General features: G+C 39.6%; 1 protein-coding gene across 2 annotated transcripts in view; it reads right to left on the minus strand.

Moving 5' to 3' along the window:
- Positions 1 to 20,535, minus strand: part of LPAR1 (lysophosphatidic acid receptor 1) — a 362,490-nt gene that overhangs the window by 146,238 nt on the left and 195,717 nt on the right. For both annotated transcript variants that reach the window (XM_086683697.1, XM_086683698.1), the window contains one exon: positions 835 to 989. The gene's annotated coding sequence lies outside the window, so the exon portion shown is untranslated. The remainder of the gene's footprint in view (positions 1 to 834; positions 990 to 20,535) is intronic.

Genomic DNA, 20,535 nt, shown 5'->3' on the forward strand with positions numbered 1-20,535 from the left:
ACAGGAATAGACATCTATTCTGGATATAGCATTGCTTTTCCTGCCCTCAGGACCTCAGCCAGCATCACTATCCAGGAGTTATGAAATGCCAGATCCACAGGCATGGAATCCTGTACAATATTCCGCCAAGGCATTTTGTTTACCATGAAGGAGGTGCATTGTGTGTTCTCATCACAAATCACCCCACCCAGAAGCTTCCTGTGGAGGGATGGAATGTCCTGCTGAAGAACACAGCTGAAGTACCAACTTGGAGACAGTACCCTGCAAGGATGGGGAACTATCTACCAGGATGCAGTGTATGGATTAGATCAGAGACCTTTATGTGATGCTTCATCACCAACAAGAAAAACACACAGATCCCAGAAGTTAGAGGGTAGAAGAAGAAGTGAACCCACTCACCATCATTCTCAGTGACTCACTATAGGACTTTATCCTTCTGTCCATGCAATTCTGGGATCTAGAAGGTAAAGGTTCTGTACTCTTACCAGGGTTAAAAGTCTTACAGCCAAAGTCCTATTGAACTATACAAGCTATGGTTCTGCCTAGGCAGTTTGGGGTCCTTGTGTCTAGAGACCAGCAGACAAGAAGTTACGACTATGAATGGACAAATATAGCAACTAAAGAAGAATGTGGTTACCAAGGACACAGACACCTGAGAAACAAGGGTTTGAGTCATACCATGAGGTAAGTTACTAAGCATGGCAGAGATGTTAGCTGATGCGAGGGGAATTTAGAATGTATGAGGGGTGGGAAGCAGAGGAGTAGGGGAGCAGTGAAGTCCCAGTTGTGGTCCTGAGACAAACTGCAGTGATAAAGGCTATAGTTTGCACTAACCTCCCTCTTCTAAGTTCATCTTCAAGAAGAGAGGCCCGCCAGATACCTGCTACCTCAACAAGTTTGCAGAAGTGGATCCACGTAGAGTGAGTACATTATGGCAGACATGATGGTGTGTCATTCAGATCTGTTTCAAGAAAGAATTCCTTGACCACCTGCAAAGATAACCCATGGCTTTTAGTGCTTTCAGAGTCCTCTGTAGCTTTTGAGGCGAGGCCACATTCTCCCTGGGGCATCCCGTCAGCCAACAAAGGAGCAAAGTGATAGCCAAGAGTATGTTCTTCTTATAGTGGACCATGGCCAATGACTGAGCAAGGGAGTGATACAAGGCCCTAGTCATTACTGTCCAATGTGGGACTTCTCTAATGGACCATCTTTGTTCCCAAGAGCCGTATTGGGCCCACAAAAATTTTGTTGGTTCTGTATCATGGTCTGATGGCTCACTTTTTCCTATCCTGATCCTCTACCTCTTTCATAGATGTCACTCCCCAATAAACCCTTTGCACTCCTAACTCAGCCCCAGTGTCTACTTCCCAGAGAACTCAACCTGTAACAAATATTTTCCACAATTACTGTCTTTTTAAAATTATCTTACTACTTATATTTAAATAATTGCCATGTAATAGTCACTTTGTTGAGACTTTCAAATTGCTTGAAATGGAATTGATAGGGTATTTACTCTTGTTTATCCAGTACTGTAAATTAATTTTTTTATTTGTTTATGTTTCAAGTTTTTATTTATTTATTTTTTTCAATATATGAAATTTATTGTCAAATTGGTTTCCATACAACACCCAGTGCTCATCCCAAAAGGTGCCCTCCTCAATACCCATCACCCACCCCCCATCAACCCTCAGTTTGTTCTCAGTTTAAAAAAAATTTTTTTTCAATGTTTATTTATTTTTGGGACAGAGAGAGACAGAGCATGAATGGGGGAGGGGCAGAGAGAGAGGGAGACACAGAATCGGAAACAGGCTCCAGGCTCTGAGGCATCAGCCCAGAGCCCGATGCGGGGCTCGAACTCACGAACCGCGAGATGGTGACCTGGCTGAAGTCGGACGCTTAACCGACTGCACCACCCAGGCGCCCCTGTTCTCAGTTTTAAAGAGTCTCTTATGCTTTCGCTGTCTCCCACTCTAACCTCTTTTTTTTTTTATTATTTTATTTTTTTGATGATTTGCTTTGCTAATGGTATTTTTTTTTTACTTTTGACACACACACACAAAACAGATCTAGGGTCTATTTATCAATGTTATTCATTTTCTAGTGGGCATCTCATTAACTGTTTTGTTTACGGTGAAATCATTCCTACTGACTTCTTTAGGTTTATTTTGTAATTCTCTTTAGTTTCTGGTGCTGAATGCTTAATTAATTTATTTTATTCTTTCCTTTTAATAATAATTTTTAAATGCTTTCAACTTGGTCTATAACTTGGTCACCTGGACTAATTTTTACATTTCTCAACAAGACTTTACAGGTGTTATATATTATAGTCTTTGCATGCCTTTGGTTGTTTTCTGTTCTCTTCCAAAAAAAGAAAAATTTGGGGTGCCTGGGTGGCTCAGTTGGTTAAGCATCCAGTTCTTGATTTCAGCTCAGGTCATGATCTCATGGTTCGTGGGATCAAGCCCTGCATCAGGCTGTGTGCTGATAGCCTGGAGCCTGCTTAGGATTCTCTCTCTCTCTCTCTCTCTCTCTCTCTCTCTCTCTGCCCTTCCCCCACTCATGTGCACTCTCTCAAAATAAATAAACATTTTTTTAAAAAGTTTTGATAAAGGGGGCACCTGGGTGGCTCAGTTGGTTAAGCATCCGACTTCAGCTCAGGACAAGATCTCATGGTTTGTGAGGTCGAGCCCCACGCCTGGCTCTGTGCTGACAGCTCGGAGCCTGGAGCCTGCTTCCGATTCTGTGTCTCCCCCTCTCTCTCTGCCCCTCCCCTACTTGTGCTCTGTCTCTCTATGTCTCTCCAAAAATAAATAAATGTAAAAAAATTAATGAAAAGTTTTGATAAAGAAAAATAGAACTACCGTGTAGCCTAGAAACACTTTCAAATCTACAAAAATAGGTCTTTATATAATAGGTTTATAAACAGGTTTGCAAACCTTTAGAAAATAGGTTCAGGAAACTTTTCTTCTACTACATAGTTAATTGTTGCCTTTGCTTAGTTTTGTTTTTTGTTTTTTGTTTTTATCTCCTTCAGGAACAGCCCTATCCACACAATGGCTCTTTGTTCTCTATTCTTCATTCACTTACTCTCTTATCATTTTTATGTCTTTGCCTTTTCTCCCTGCATCCTAGGAGAGCTTATAGTGTGTTAAATCCACATTATTGATCCTATTATCTGTAGCATTTTTTCACTCCAATATAGATTTTATTTGCATTTATTTTTAAATTTTCTTGAACACTTCCCTTTTGTTTTCCATCTTCTTTTTCATCTCTTCTAATCATCTTTTTTAACAAAAACCTATCATGCTCTTAACATTTTATATCAATTTGCCTTTTTCATAATGCACCTGTTCCCATTTCTTAAAAGCCCATCTTTTTACCCTCTATTAAATGTGTATGCTTAACTCAGTATCTAGCACTTAGTAAATACTTATTGGATTAACTAAGTTTGAGTGAATGAATGAAACTTTGACTGTAGGGCAAGTTCTGTAGCAAAGGGGAAGAGGAAATGCCAGCAAAATTGGCAGTTCAATCAAAAATGTTTCAAGTTTTATTCAAAATCAGTTTTTAAGGTACAGGAAGAGAATTACTCAATATTTAATTTAAACCTATTTAGAAGAGATAACTGATTATCAAGACTGCATCCAGCCTATGTAACAAGGCACCTCTTTTTAATTTTTTTTTAAATATAAATTTATTGCCAAGTTGGCTAACATACAGTCTATACAACGTGCTCTGGGTTTGGGGGGTAGATTCCCATGATTCATCACTTACATACAACACCCAGTGCTCATCCCAAAAGTGCCCTCCTCAATGTCAGTCACCCACTTTCCCCTCTCCCCCAACCCCCATCAACTCTCAGTTTGTTCTCTGTATTTAAGAGTCTCTTAGGGTTTGCCTCCTCCCTTTCTGTTTGGAACTATTTTTCCACTTTTCTTCCCCCACATTCTTCTGTTAAGTTTCTCAAGTTCCACTCATATGAGTGAAAACATGATATCCGTCTTTCTCTGACTTATTTTTCTTAACATGATACCCTCCAGTTCCATCCACATTGTTGCAGATGGCAGGATTTCATTCTTTCTCATTGCCAAATAGTATTCCATTGTATATATAAACCACATCTTCTTTATCCATTCATCCAGTTGATGGACATTTGGACTCTTTCCATAAATTTGGCTATTATTGAAAGTGCTGCTATAAACATTGGGGTACATGTGCCCCTATGAATCAGCACTCCTATATCCTTTGGATAAATTCCTAGTAGTGCTATTGCTGGGTCATAGGGTAATTGTATTTTTAATTTTTGAGGAACCACCACACTGTTTTCCAGAGTGGCTGCACCAGCTTTCATTCCCACCAACAGTGCAAGAGGGTTTCCGTTTCTCCGCATCCTCACTTAACATCTGTTGTCTCCTGAGTTGTTAAATTTAGCCACTCTGACCAGTGTGAGATGGTATCTCAGTGTGGTTTTGACTTGTACTTCCCTGATCATGAGTGATGTTGAGCATCTTTTCATGTGTCTCTTGGCCATTTTGATGTCTTTGGAAAAGTGTCTATTCATGTCTTCTGCCCATTTCTTCATGGGATTATTTGTTTTTCAGGTATGGACTTGGTGAGTTCTTTATAGATTTTGGATACTAGCCCTTTGTCTGATATGTCATTTGCAAATATTTTTTCCCATTCTGTTGGTTGCCTTTTAGTTTTGTTGGTTGTTTCCTTTGCTGTGCAGAAGTTTTTATCTTGATGAGGTCCCAATAGTTCATTTTTGCTTTTATTTCCCTTGCCTTCAGAGACTTGTCAAGTAAGAAGTTGCTGCAGCTGAGGTCAAAGAGGTTGTTGCTTGTTTCTCCTCTAGGGTTTTGATGGTTTCCTGTCTCACATTTAGGTCTTTCATCCATTTTAAGTGTATTTTTGTGTATGGTGTAAAAACATGGTCCAGTTTCATTCTTCTGCATGTTGCTGTCCAGTTCTCTCAGCACCATTTGTTAAAGAGACTGTCTTTTTTCCATTGGATATTCTTTCCTGCTTTGTCAAAGATTAATTGGCCATACATTTGTGGGTCCAATTCTGGGTTCTCTATTCTATTCCATTGGTCTATGTGAAGGCACCTCTTTTTTAAAAATTGCCTTGAAGAAAATTTATTTCTGAGATGTTGAAATCTGCCCATTCTCTTATACTTTACAAATATATTTGCAGCTCCTTCTTGTGTTCTCTCAAAAAAAAAAAAAAAAAGTCTGAATTTGAAACATTAACCGTGGAACAGTTTAAAAAAAAAAAACACCTCTTCTGGTAATATTAACCAGCCACAAATGGCCAGAGTAAACTTCCTTCATGAAAGCTTCTTGCCTAGAAGTGGGATTGGGCCATTATGTCTGCACAATAACTGCCCCTGCAAACAACATATGAATGCCAGATGGTTGGAGCTGTTCCATTAAGAAACTGATGTTTTCATTGTTTGGAATTTGATTTTGTAGCTTTCTCCATATAGTGATTTGATTGCAGCATTTAGAAGCCTTGAGAGGTTTCCCATAAATTATTCCACCCCTTGAATATGAAACTAGGGGAGGCTTATTAGCCTGTTTTTCCATTAGTATGTCATTCCCACTTTCTTGCTCAGATGTGGATAATTTAGGCAGGATTCATAAAAAGAAAATGTGGATTTTGTGCTTTGGTTGTTCTCTTCAAGGAACGTGCTACTGAATAACACTTCCCTCAGTTTGTTACTTGAATATTTATATATGATGATTCATAAAAAATTAAATAATAATAGGAAACAAAGCTCTTGCTCTGCACTTCTGTGGCTCTTACATACTTTTTCAGTTTGAACTATTCTATACATTTTATATATATTAACTAGTATAAATACCACATCAACTCTGTGAAGTCAATACTATTATTATTGCCACTTTATAGTGAAGAAACCAAGGAATAGTGAAATCAAGGAACTTACCTAAGGTCAAAAAAGTCAGTGGTAGAAGTAGGATGTCAACCGACGGGAAAAAGTCTGAGTCTGTGTTCTTGACCACCCCATCTCACACTACATGAAGTCCCGACTAACATAGCTTGTTCCAAGACAATAATGAGAAAACTAGATTCCCTCCTCCTTACTTAGTCCTCATTAATGTGAAAGGGTCTTGCTATGGTTGTGGCAAATGTCTTATCTGTTACAAACCTTAGAGAATATGCCAGTGTCTATAACTACCTATCAGTAGGACCAATCAAATCTATATCTTGGAGAGACCTATTATTCTGTTTAAGAAGTAAAGGAGATTTTCTTTCCTGAAATCCTTCACAAATTATTCTTGGTATGAATGCTCTAGTCTTGGTGTCCCCCCATTATCTTAAAGTGGGTCATGATTTTTTTTAAAGCAACTCACTTGCATTAGAAATAAAGTGCAGCATGAAGGAAATGGAAGCAGGCTATAAAATCAAAACTACATGGAATTACAATTGCAAGATGGCAATTACTGTGATATAACTCATGATAGGTCCTAGTGAGAAAGCACATGCTCGCCTTCGAGGTGAAAGGACATGGGGACGCGATAACAACAAACATTTGGACTATGGCACTGTAAGAGGATGTCTCAGGGAAACCAAGTAGTTTAAAGGGCTGTACAAAATATCTTTACTCAAAGGCAAGTATTTAAAAGTCATCCTAAGACTAGTTCTCATTCATCAATTCCATAGGCAAATGGATGGGGTATTGGACATCTGCTGTTATTTTGTTGCCCCAGCATCCATGCTCCCTTCTGCTAACAACACCCTGATATTCCTTTATACTGTTTTTTGTTGACTTAACCTTCTCCTATGATGTGGTCCCGGCCATTGAAAGCATTCAATTCCACCGTCGAATTGAGCAATTCAAAGATGAGACAGTGATGCTATCAGAGCCAATGATGTACAATCTTGGGTAATTTTGCTTGAGCTGCTGAGAAAGGAGAATATTCTCTTTTCCTGTTCTAAGTGGAGCTCTGAGACTAGATGCCTAAAATGTTAGAGGGCACCATGAATGAGAACTTGCCAAAGGAGTAAGCCGACACTCAGAAAAGTAGCATACAGAGACATAGAGGGAGTGAGACAATATCTTGAAGACATCATTTGAACCCCTGGGTCAAGGTATATCTATAGTCTGTCCTTCAAATCTTTAACTTTCATAAGCCAATCAATTCCAATCTTATTTAAGTTTTTTGAGCTACCCAAGGAGTTCTGACAGAAGGAAAGAACTAAGAGTCCCTGGCCCCTTTGGAGAGAGTTTGCTTTGTGTTCCTTTGTAGGGGGAAACAATGGAGCCCTTGAAGGTGGCTCTGGAGAAAAACAAAAAGGTTGGGATTTAAGGATATCCCTGAGCAAAGCTAATCTCTTAGGGTATTAAAAGAGAGGGTCTACATTACCCTTTTTTGAAAGGCAAAGAAAATGTTTTGTACTTTCACACAGAATCCTTGGGGATAAAGTTGAAAAAACATTTTCAACAGGTAGTAACTGAAAGTTTCCATTTGTGTTATTGTGACAGATTTCAGAGATTTGCCTTTTGGCCAGTAACCCACAAAGATGCCTTGTGCTTTAGGGAAAGGCATTGACCTGGGTTTCCATGCTTGTCAAGAGATTTGTTCCCTATACAGGGATTAGCATGGTGTGGCCAACTACTAGTGGTCACCAGAAACCCTTACTTTTCTCATTCCCTAATAGTAGAATTTTAGCTGAGCACATGGATGTTCAGCCGGAGCCGCCACTTCTAAGCCAACTTTGCAACCAGTTATGATCATGTGATTAGTTTTCACCAATGAAAGTGGAAGAGTATGAGTGGGAGAAATGGGTGCAATTTCTATATCATTTGCTTAAAAGGAAATTGCTTGACCTCCACCTTCTAGCTTGATTCAATTTCAGTTAGCAAGGATAGTACCCCAGAGACTGGAGAAACAAGAAGATGAAAGAAAAAATGTCCTTGAATGACTAACTCAAGACAGGAGAGCTCCCACCATCCTGGACCACTTACCACTAGACTGTTACTTGACAGGGAAATAAATTCCTACGCATTTAAGCCCCTGTATTTTGGAGTTCTCTTTTTTTATATAGCAGTTTAGCACCTATTCTACTACTCCTATTTTCTGAATCCTTCACCATTTCCTTCTCCACTTTTTCATAACAGGTAATTTCCATTCCATGATGTCTCCTTAATTATATTCCATCTGGCCAGGGTCTTCTAATGTATTCAGTCTTACACTACTACAGCCATCATCTTACAGCTTTGTCCTCTAACAACAAAGCTGAAACTTTTATTAAACAATATTGAGAAAACAGCTCGCTTAAATATTAAGAGGGAAGCCCCTCAACTATTAAAACTTCATGTTAATTAATTTCTAAGACTTGACTGTTTAGATTTTGTGAGGGATATGTCTGTGTCATTCTTAATCATCAGGAGGACATCACTCATCCTGCTAATGATTTTCACGAATATTCCAGAACAAAAAATACTGTATCTCTCCCTATAATTTTAAGTGCATCAAATAGAGTTAAAAAAAATGAAAGTTGAGAATTTTTTTCCATAAAATATATAATACTTTTCTATTTTCTCACCTTCAGAAGTATGTGTGGTTTGATGATTAAGACCCCAATCATCTTCCCCCAAATGTCAGACAGTATGATTGTCACAGATGTACCTCAGTCCAGATACCCTCTGCTGCTGTGAGAGATCTCATGAGGATGGAACCGGATCTCTGAGAGCAGCAGGCTGATAGATACTTTAAAGCACACCTTACACGTGACTCAGCTGCTATCTCAGTCTCTGTTCCCTCTGTGTCTTCTTGTTTCTCCTACTATCAGCTGAATTCATCACCCTTGATTATAAGTCTTATATTTAAGTGAAATGCTTTCTGCTTCTTTATAACATTAACTTGATGATGATCCTGGAAGTACCTCAAGACTTCTCTCCCTACACCCTTTTCTATTCTTCCTGCCACTGCCTGATTATCACCCTATTTCATCTGGTGAGGACAGCTCAAATAAATAGAATGGACAGTTCTGTGTAGCAGGCTTCTAAAGTAGAGAATGGAGTCAAAAATTCTGCTAAATGAAAAGACCACCTACTAAATGAGAAAAGATATCTGCAAATGATATATCCAATAAAGGGTTAATATCCAAACTATATAAAGAACCTATACAACTCAACTCACACACAAAAACAAATAATCCAATTAAAAATGGGCAAAGAACATGAATAGACATTTCTCCAAAGAAGACATACAGATGGCCAACAGGCACATGGAAAGACGTTCAACATCGCTCATCATCAGGGAAATGTATTGCAGCATAATTTACAATAGCCAAATTTGGAAGCAACCTAAGTGGATAAAGAAGATATATAGAGATGTAATGGAATATTACTCTGCCACAAAAAGAATGAAACCTTGCCATTTACAACATGGGTGGAGCTAGACAGTATAATGCTAAGAGAAAGACAAATACCATATGATTTCACCCTTATGTGGAATTAAAAAAACAAAACAAAACAAAACAAAACAAACAAAGGAAAACAAAGAGAGATGACCAAGAAACAGACTCTTTATAGAGAACAGAGGTTTACCAGAGGGGAAGTGGGTGGCAGGGATGGGTGAAAAGGTGAAGGGGATTAAGAGTATATTTATCTTGATGAGCACCTGGTGATATATGGAAATGTTGAAAGGCTATATTGTACACCTGATATTAATATAACACTGCAAGTTAACCATACTAGAATTAAATCCTTTTTTAAAAAAAATCTGCTAAATAAAGTTTCCACCACAAAACCACACGGAGGTGGGGGGGGGGGGTGGGAAATAGGGCAGTATTTCAATAAAACCCCACTCATGCTTCGTCACCCTAGTAACCCCTTGCTGTTTTTTTACCAGCAACTACATTTCTTTTTTTTTTATTTTTTTTTTTAAATTTTTTTTTTCAACGTTTATTTATTTTTGGGACAGAGAGAGACAGAGCATGAACGGGGGAGGGGCAGAGAGAGAGGGAGACACAGAATCGGAAACAGGCTCCAGGCTCTGAGCCATCAGCCCACAGCCTGACGCGGGGCTCGAACTCCCGGACCGCGAGATCGTGACCTGGCTGAAGTCGGACGCTTAACCGACTGCGCCACCCAGGCGCCCCTACCAGCAACTACATTTCTAAGCAGATGTCAATGTCCCTGGAATCCCATGATCAAAGGTTGTGTGAATAGGCAAGTTGAAGATCAGTCACTAGAGAGTAACCCATAGGATGTCGAAAGCATACCTGGAGTACCCCATGTACAAAGTGACTGGCTCATCATTCAGCCTGAACTTCACTTGAGGCAACTAATAGGGTAAACTAGGTGGGGCTTTGGCACCCAATAATTCACTAAACGAGCAGTTCTGCGGCCATTCTTTAGATTGGCTTCTAGCTTGCATATCTTGAAAAGAAGAGACTTTTCCAGCCCAGCCCAGCCAATTCACTTCATCCAAGATCCTTACACGTATCTGCCTTACCCAAGGAGGGAAGTGGAGGGAAGAGAACTGCCAAGGAAATGTGATCCAACAAGACTGTTGACAAAGCCCATGGAGGCTGCTGTTCGTCATTCTAACCCTTCGTTCTTAATGAGTGGACGGTGAAAAATGACTAGACAAAAGAAAAGAATCTGCCACCCAAAAGAAGAGTGGTTCTCTTCTGAAAAATCAGAGAAATTGTCCCCAGTTAACAGCAGTAATGGTGGAAACAAAATAGAACTTTTAAAAAACATTCTAACTGATATTTTCAATGAGATTTAAAGGATAATGCATAGATAAAATGAGAACAGGCTACCGTTCGATTGTATCAGAAAGTAGTAAGTGGAAAGCAAGAACAAATTCTTATAGATTTAAATATAGGATTGTCAAAAATAAATAAATAAAAGCAAATGGACACTCCTGGAAATTACATTAATTGGTTAGATCCACTGCTGGACTTGTCCTAGAACAGTGTGATCACAAGGTAGTGTTTTGATGGGACCATGGACTTCATAGTTAGGTGCCCCAAGTTCAATCTGTAGTAGCTCCACTCCCTTTTTTAGCTATTTCATCTTGTGCTGTTTTAGTTAACTTTTCTAGGTGTCTAGTCCTCATATAGAATGCTGAGCTAATAATAGTGCCTTTTTTCTTGGATTGCCATGAGGATTAAATGAGGTAATTTATGCAAAATCTAAATGCCCAACACATAAAATACTTAAATGTTAGTTATCATTATTAACACCCAGCAAAAAGCAAAGCAGTGGAATTCTTTTTTTTTTTTAATTTTTTAATGTTTACTTATTTTTGAGAGAGAGAGAGAGACAGATAACGAGCAGAGGAGAGGCAGAGAGAGAGGGAGACAAAGAATCTGAAGCAGGCTATAGGCTCCAAGCTGTCAGCACAGAGCCTGATGTGGGGCTTGAATTTACGAACTGTGAGATCATGACCTGAGCTGAAGTCAGACGCTTAACCAACTGTGCCACCCAGGTGACCCAAAGCAGTGGAATTCTACTTCTTCTTTTTTTAAATTTATTTTTTTTTAATTTACATCCAAGTTAGTTAGTATATAGTGCAACAATGATTTCAGGAGTAGATTCCTTAATGCCCCTTACCCATTTAGCCCACCGCCCCCCCCCCCCACACTCACACAACCCCTCCATAACCCTCTGTTGTTCTCCATATTTAAGAGTCTCTTATGTTTTGTCCCTCTCCCTGTTTTTATATTATTTTTAAAGCAGTGGAATTCTTAATAGAGAAGATAAAGAATGTGGAAGAGAAATAGAGGAGACTGGATGCTATATGTATCTGATAGAATGTTGAGTAAACTTTTCCAGTTTTATAAAAATGGTAACTCAGGTTGATAGCTGAAAATAAAGAAATTCCATACACACACTTTCTAAAGAGAGGTACTAACCAGTGGGGACAGATTTATATGGTATAATAAAAGATATCACAATGGTCGTTAGCCATTAATATAACCCTTTCCCCCCAACCTCAGGATATAACGAGAGAAAGTAGAAAGATGAGGATTTTCAGAGAGTTTATGTAAATGACTTTATGTGATTCTCACTGATGATACATATTATCTAGTGAAACTGCTGTTGAGCAGTGAACATAGCAGAAGCAGCCGGGACAGATGACCTATTGCACCTGACTCAGTCCTATATATCAGTGAAGACCTGAGAAATGTCAAATAAGTAGGAGGCTATCAGTGAAGAATACCATTCATTGTCAAGTCCAAAGTCTCTCTCTTGAAAACTCAGAAAGGTTTTATTTGGGGGATTTGACTGAAAGGTAGAGCAGTAAGAAAAAAAAGCACAGGGAGAGACATGGAACTTTAGACGTAACAGAACTTAAGAGACATATGGTCAATATGAATGAACATTAGCAATGTATGAACATTAGTTGGATTCTGATTCGAACAAATAAGTTTTGGTTTTTTTTAAATGTTTATTTTTGAGAGAGAGACAGAGACAGAGACAAGGCACAAACAAGGAAGGGGCAAGGAGAGAGGGAGACACAGACTCCGAAGCAGGCTCCAGGCTCTGAGCTGTCAGCACAAAGCCGGATGCGGGGCTCAAACCTACGAACTGTGAGATCATGACCTGGGCTGAAGTCCAACGCTTAACCAACTGAGCCCCCCAGGCACCCCTCAATTTTTTTTAAAAAATGACATAATTGAAAATTTTGAAGACTGGATATTGATGATATTAAGAAATTATTAATTTTTAGGTGTAATAATAGTATTATGGTATGTTTTAAAGGGTTATATTCTTTTAGAGATACATAATGAAGTATTTAAGTATAAAATAATACGATGTCTGACAATTGTTTCTAAATAATCAGAAAACTTATATAGGTACAGCTATCAATGAACAAAATTTTAGAAGTTTTTTTTTAAAAGCGGAGTGTTTGAATAACATAACAATTATCCATTGTTTAAAAGAAGCAGGCCAGGGGCGCCTGGGTGGCGCAGTCGGTTAAGCGTCCGACTTCAGCCAGGTCACGATCTCGCGGTCCGTGAGTTCGAGCCCCGCGTCGGGCTCTGGGCTGATGGCTCAGAGCCTGGAGCCTGTTTCCGATTCTGTGTCTCCCTCTCTCTCTGCCCCTCCCCCGTTCATGCTCTGCCTCTCTCTGTCCCAAAAATAAATAAACGTTGAAAAAAAATTAAAAAAATAAATAAATAAATAAAAGAAGCAGGCCAAAAACAAAAAGAAAATAGAAGTTTGGAAATAAGCAAAATGAGAAGTTATGCAAATGATACTTTAAAAACTCATGGAGGCCCCTGGGTGGCTCAGTCGGTTAGGTGTCTGACTTCAGCTCAGCTCATGACCTCATGGTTTGTGGGTTGAAGCTCTACATTGGGCTCTGTGCTGACAGCTCAGAGCCTGGAGCCTACTTTGGATTCTGTGTCTCCCTTTCTCTCTGCCCTCCCCCGCTCTCACTCTGTCTCTGTCTCTCTCAAAAATAAATAAACATTAAGAAAATAATAAAATAAATAAATAATAAATAATTAAAACTCATGGATAACACTATTAAGCTCAGAATAAGTAATATTCAAGGGAAAAACTTAAGTGAGATTAAGATGGACAGTTCATATGAATAGATATTATAATTTATCAAAAGATATAGCAATGAAACTTTGTGTTCAAAGAATATTGCTTTAACCATCTAATGCAAACATTATTAGAAGCACAGGGAGGTTTTCATACAGTAAAAGAAAGTACAAATCAATTGGACTTATAAATATAGATGAAAATATTTTGGAAGTATAAATATTTTGGAACAGTATAAAACAGATGGCAATAGCATAAGATTTCAAAATAACTACATAAAATTACTTCTAGGGGTTTAAAAGTGATTTGTAATTTCAGTTATAAGTCATCCCCAAATGAGGTCAAAGCAGAAAAACACGCATCTTAACCAACACAGAAAAGTCCCACTTTAGGCCTTGGGGACACATCAGTGAAAAAAAACATAGCTCTCCCTCAAGGAGCTGACATTCCAGCAGGAGACAGAAAATCGGCCAATAAACAAATTACCCATCAGGTAGCAGTAAGAGCTATAAAGAAGATGAGAGAAAAGTGAATGCAGAGTTATTAAGGGAGCACTCATTGAGACGGAATGGTCAGACCTTTTGGAAACATGGCATTTGACAGAGACCTGAGGAAGGCAGACAAGGGGGTGTGGAAGGGGTGGAGGTGAGCACTCCAGGTAGCAAGGAAGGTAAGTACAACTGTCCCCCGATGGTACTTTTCTCCCCTTATTCAAGAAGGGGATTACATACCACCTTAAAAAGCCTACAAATAAAAACAAGCAACACTTAAAAAATGATCAACTGGGTAAATATTTGTAAAATATGAAAAGTATTTTAATGTGGTTTCCCTTTCTTGAGCATCCATCTAATTTGGATGACCGTCAGGGGTAATTAGGACTGTTAACAGCAGGAATGCAAGAGAAAGAAAACAGTAAATGTTCAGCTTCTGACTGTCAAATGGCTTTGCTCAGAAAGACAAGGATTTTCTAAATTCTTTAAGCTCTCACTTACTTAATTGCTAACTTGATCATAGAGTTCCACTGCAAGTATAACACAGAGAACTCAGGAAGCAAAGGCCCTGACATAGAGGAAGGAGTTAAAGTCCATCCTTTGTTTCACAGTAGAGTTTGGAGAAAAAGAATAGATACAACGAAGTTAGGTGCCAGTGATCTCATTTTTGTCCTTGCATTGTAGAGGTCAGTAAAAAACATGTTGGAAAGCTATCATGGAAACTGAGGACCCTGGAATTAGTGGACTGCTTCCCGGGGTCTAGGGAAGCCCTATCAATACTTGGCTCATTCACTGTTCAACAATGTGGGAGACCTACCATGCCACATGGACACAGGGAGGTGGCTGGAAAGATGGATTCCCACACCAGTTCGTGCCACGTAGGGGAACCAGACATTCCCAGGGAGGACCTTGTATGGATGACCCGAGGACACCGATTGGATTGGCAGACCAGTGAGTGTCTGTTGTTGAAACAAAGAGTCTGCGGTGGTGGGGATTTTGTACCTGGCTTCATGTCAGATGGTAGGGTGTACATAGGTAATTCAAGGTCTTTGTAGCCAACAGAGCCCCCGCCAGAATGCAGGCAATAGCTTATCAGTCTCTTTAAGGCTCATGTTTTCATTTTCTCTGTGGTTTTATAGATATTTAGGGAGGCCTTCAGTGAGTCTGCTTCAGGGAACAGTAGTCTCCTTATTGGCACAGCGGAAAAGAGACTGGAATGGCTTTAGCAACCCCACCCTACCACCAATAATCTCTATTCCCCTTTATTCTCTGAGATGAACAGCTGACTTTCTCAATCTTACGTAGGATGGCTTCCATCCAACAGTATGGCTGTCTCCAACTCCCTCATATACAGAAATTTTGCAATCACCAGTGGCAAACCAAATACCATTTTGAACTCTCAACTCTTAAATTGGGCACTTGAACTTTGAAGTTTTGAAGTTGTCTCTTCTGAGGCAGGGAATAACAGGCTTCCATCTTTCTGTTGGCAATTTTAGATCCTATCTCTTCTGGATCCCCTTTCCTTTAAATTATTTTAAAATTCCATCTTCCTCTCTAAAAAAAGGCAGCCTCCTCAGCAGAACTTCTGGGAATAAGGGCAGTAAATGTAATCAGTCATTTATTTCTGACAGTGCTTTCTTACGACGTCCTTATTGTGCAAGAGGTATCTCAGAGAGAAACATTGGGACATATGACTGACCAAGTAATCAAGGAATTTAGCCACGAGTTTTGGCTAATTTAATTAACACAACTTGGTCATCTTCTATTTCTTCTCCTTTTCTTGTCTTGTATTTCATCTCAATGGGCAAATCTGGATGTTACAATCTAAAAAGAATCTTTGTAACTACTCACCCCATCTTTTATGTCTCATTAGTATCACTTCTGTTTCATTCATTACTCACTTCCCTGACCATGATCCTTCTGAAATGTTCATTCTTCTATTGCTTCTATGGCTTCATTGTGTCCATACAGCCCATCTTCAGGCAACATTTATAGGCCCCAACACCTGAGAAGAACTGTCCTTCAACATTTTTGTTATTTTTCAACATTACGGCTATTACGTTGTTTCTTGTTAAAATGCAGATTCCTGGGACTCTGACAAATCAGAAACTGTCAGCAAGTCTTGGGATTCTTCATTCTAAAAGCTTTCTAGGGGTGCCTGGGTGGCTCACTCTAAGTGTCTGACTCTTGATTTTGGCTCAGGTCATGATCTCTTATTTGTGAGACTGAGCCCTGAGTCAAGGCTGGGGATTGAGCCTGTGCTGAGTGTGGAGCTTGCTTAAGATTCTCTCCCGCCCTTTTCCTCTGCCCCTCCTCCTTCCCCTCTCCCCCACACACATATGTGTCCTCTCTCTCTGTCTCAATAAATAAATAAATCATTTTTTTAAGGTTTATTTATTTTTGAGACAGAGAGAGACAGAGCATGAACGGGGGAGGGTCAGAGAGAGGGAGACACAGAATCTGAAACAGGCTCCAGGCTCCGAGCTGTCAGCACAGAGCCCGACGCGGGGCTCGAACTCACGGACCGCGAGATCATGACCTGAGCCGAAGTCGGCCGCCTAACCGACTGAGCCACCCAGGCGCCCCAATAAATCATTTTTTAAAAAGCTTTCTAGATGACTGTGATGCACACTAGACCTTAGGAAGTAAAAAATAAAGAAAAAAATAGATCGGACTTTCAGCCCACTCAACTTTTTGGCTCCTTTCCTTTCTCCCTTCCTTTTTTCCTTCTTTGGAACTTAATATGATACAGAGCACTCACTTTCTGGTTTTTAGCCTTCCTCCTTCCCTCTACTCTTTCTTCCTGCCTTCTTTCTCATCCTCTCTCTGTCTCTCTCTCCTATCCTACCCTGCTTTGCTCTGGCATTTAACGTGTATCATGGCAGTAGGCCGAACAATGCAAGTATCTGATACTCTTTACCAGAAAAGAGGAAAGGAAAAGAAAGAGAAAGAAAGGGAAAGAGAGGGGAGGGGAGGGAGGAGAAGGGAGGGAAAAAACCAAGTTGGGCAAGAGCTGCTGGGCTGAAATCTCCCTTGAGCTTTGGACACGTAGACTACAAACTACAGAATGGTAAAGAGCCAGGAAATCCAAAAGTAAGCACAGCTGGGATCCATAAAGTCCCCTCCTTCTTTGATTTGGGGAGAGACATTAAAACAGCTGACCTATCGCTCCAGTGTTTCTTTTCCATCACAGGGAATGTGTGAAAATAGATATTTAAAATCCGACATTGTCCTGCCTCCTTTATCCTTTACCACAATTTCACTAATTATTTTTCCAGAGAGTTTCCATCCTATGGGCCTTATATAAAAAGTCTTCATTCTTCCATATGCTTTTAGAGTTCTGTGTTAGAATATGAAAAAAATCTCTTCAAAACCTGTTGCCTGCAGAAGTAACACAGGCAGTCTGTGGTTGTTGTTTTATTAAAAACAAAACGCTAAAAGAAAACTGTTTAGAAATTTACTGTTTTTATTGTGATCAATGTTACTAAAGAGCTGTATATTAATGAAATTATGGTTAATAAAGTATATTTAAACTATATGTATTCCCAGAGTCTGTGATTTAAAGGAAACTTGTAGTAATTTTTTTGGTCAAATAATGACTTCTTTTTACTATGCAAATATTCATCTTCTTTTGCACATTAAGGTTGATTAAAAATCCATTTTCCTTAAAGTGGAGACATTTCTGTCTGCCTGAGTGTTTTCCTTTAAACGTTGGGAAAGGCACAAATGCTATACCCATGCTGACCTTCCATGAAAAATGCTGATTTCATGTAAGTTAACTGGTTAGTAGCATTGTCTCAGATGACTAGGCTTTGTGTCCAGGAATTAGAAAAGGTCTTTCACTTGAAAAAAAAGATCCATTTTATCATCAATGGTTGCTTTTTAAAATAATGTTTTGTTTGCAAAAATTGACAAAGAGACCTATTTGATTTGCAGAATGTAAGTAACTTATAGACAGATAGCTTTCCTAGAGATAGGAAGGTGGGGGAAGGATCAGCAGTGCCCACTGAGAATTATCTTCCAAATACCGCCTCTAAGTCTGGACTTCACATCAAGATCTGGCAGACACAGTACTGAAATTGTCAGCTCTCTGGAATAATCACAGCCCGCTGTCAGTCAAAGCTTTTCGCCATTGAATTAATGCACATTTCTCCCTTACACAGCAATCTCCCTTTAATCCTTATTCTTCTCACTTACTTTTATAATAACTTGATTAATTGACACCTATACCTCCCTCTGCTGTACAAATTCACAGCAGGAAATATACGTTGAGGGATCCAGGCTGGTGGGGGGCGGGGTGGGGAAGAAAAGTAGGCTTTGAGAAAAAGAAGTGACAGAAAGAAGGAGCCAACCCCTGAATGGCTTCAATATGCCCATCCCAAGTCTGATGAACATCTCTTTCATATTAAATATTGGCTGGAAGTACTTTTACATAAAGGAAAAAGAAGACTTTTTTTTTTTTTTTTAATGGCTTTGAAAGGTGAGCACAAGATCAAAGTGGCCAGAATCCTAGTTTCTTGACTGGAATTCTACCAACACAGATGGAAAACCCATTTTTAAAAAAATCAAGCCTATTCACAAATAAAAATAAGCCACTAGGTTTTTAAGAGCTCTGGCCTGTGTTATATGGAACATTAGGAACCAATTAAATGGCTCTCCCCTTCTTGTTTATTCTAAATACTATGGTCTTTTCCCTGCTCTGATTATACCAACTTCATGTCCCTGTGGCAGGATCTGCTCTTTCATTTCCGTTAGACCTCTCTCTCCGTAGCACATAAGAATTGGGGAAAGCCTGCATTTTATCATGCTAAGGAAAAACAGCTAGGCATCTATCTTATAACCTGTAGCATTCTCTTTTGCCCCCAAAAGACAGTCGACAGTTGCTTAATGGCTGGGTGCATTTGTATGTTGAATCACAATATCCAACCGTTGACAATGATCCTGTTTTTCATTTGCTTAAACTTTTCACCTCCCTCCTAAGCTTATAATGGAACATATTCTTCATGTTCTGCTTTTAGTTTTCCTTTTTTAGGCTCGTGCACATGGTTCAGTTCTGAGAGGACAGAGAGGTAGGCTTAGTGCCTTATTGTGAAATATGGACTATAAAATGACATCAATCCTTCCAGTTACTGTCTGAGAACACAGCACTCAGCGTGTCTGTTTCCCGTCTGCCCACCAAGACCACAGCCCCAATAGAGGGTACGATGTCTCATGTCTGCACATCAGCAGATCTACGTATCTGCTCCTAGGGTGTATTCCTAGGGTGGATATTACACATTGGAAAGAGCTACCAGTTAAGTTCAAAAAACCACAAGTCACATGGCTCTTAACTTGTACAATACGCAGACATGATCATCCTTGTAAATTTTGCCATAGAAAACAAATGGGAAAAGAGAAGCAGCTTGGACCAGCGCCCTTTTAGATCTCTCCAGAGTGACTAAGACAGCGCTGGAGCCTCAGCGTAGGTAAGAGCGGACAGCCACCTCACAGATATTTTGGAGCTTCTGCTCCCTGTGAATCCCAATCAGTGAGTTCAAAGTTCAGTCATGTGTCTTGTCAATGTCCAGATAATTGTGCCAGGAAATGACAGAGGAAATATTATCTCAAAGTTGAAAAATAGCTTCATCTTATACCCACAAGAACTCCAAAGCTTAGCTTCACTCTCCCAGCGGCTCATCAAGAAACACTTTCTCCTTAATAAATGCCTGCACTGTTCTACTCAGACCTGCTGAGTGCCTGCCATTTACTACTGTACAACATCTCATCGTTCCTTTCTCTCTAACCCAACCACTGGGTTAAATTATGTACCTTCAGGGACAGTTGATTGGCCATCTGCCTTGCTGTCTCCATAGTAGTCCTGCTTTTTACGCTTTTCTAGGAACCAGAAAGGAGTAGTTGCCTTCCTAGAAGCCGCCTGGTGACCTGGACTCACCAGCTGTGTCCAGGTTGCCTAGTAGAGGTCATTCAAATTGGAGTGGTGACAAAGTGTAATGGGAGTGAAAAATCAGACCAGGGAAAGGGATACCTGATTTTGGCCAAATCTCCTTACCAAAGATAGCACCTGATCGTTAAGCCTCGATGTTCTAAACTATTAAAGGTATAGCAGAAAATTAACATTCACAGAGTAGCTACAATATTCCATGCACGTCAGAGAACCCTTTAATTTTTATTTACACAAAACCCTTCCAAAGGAAGACTTTCTTTCCCTGTGGTTTACATAAGGACATTGGAGCTCAGAAAGGTTAATTAATTTGCTGAGGGTCACAAAGCAAAAAAGTGGAAGAGCCCAGATTTGAATCTATGTCTAACTAGCCTCAGAGCTATCACCTCCCTGCAAAATACGTGCATGAAAGCATTATGCTTGGTGCATAGTTAGTGCTTGATAGACAATTTTTTTTTTCCGTTCCAAAGTCCCTTCTAGCTTTAAAACACGGATCCTATTACAGATTCCAAGCTTCAAACCTATTCATTTATACAACTCACATAGCTCGCTGCAAATGG

This window comes from Puma concolor, chromosome D4 (genome assembly GCF_028749965.1).
Source record: "Puma concolor isolate L17-30 chromosome D4, mPumCon1.1.hap2, whole genome shotgun sequence".
NCBI lineage: Eukaryota > Metazoa > Chordata > Mammalia > Carnivora > Felidae > Puma > Puma concolor.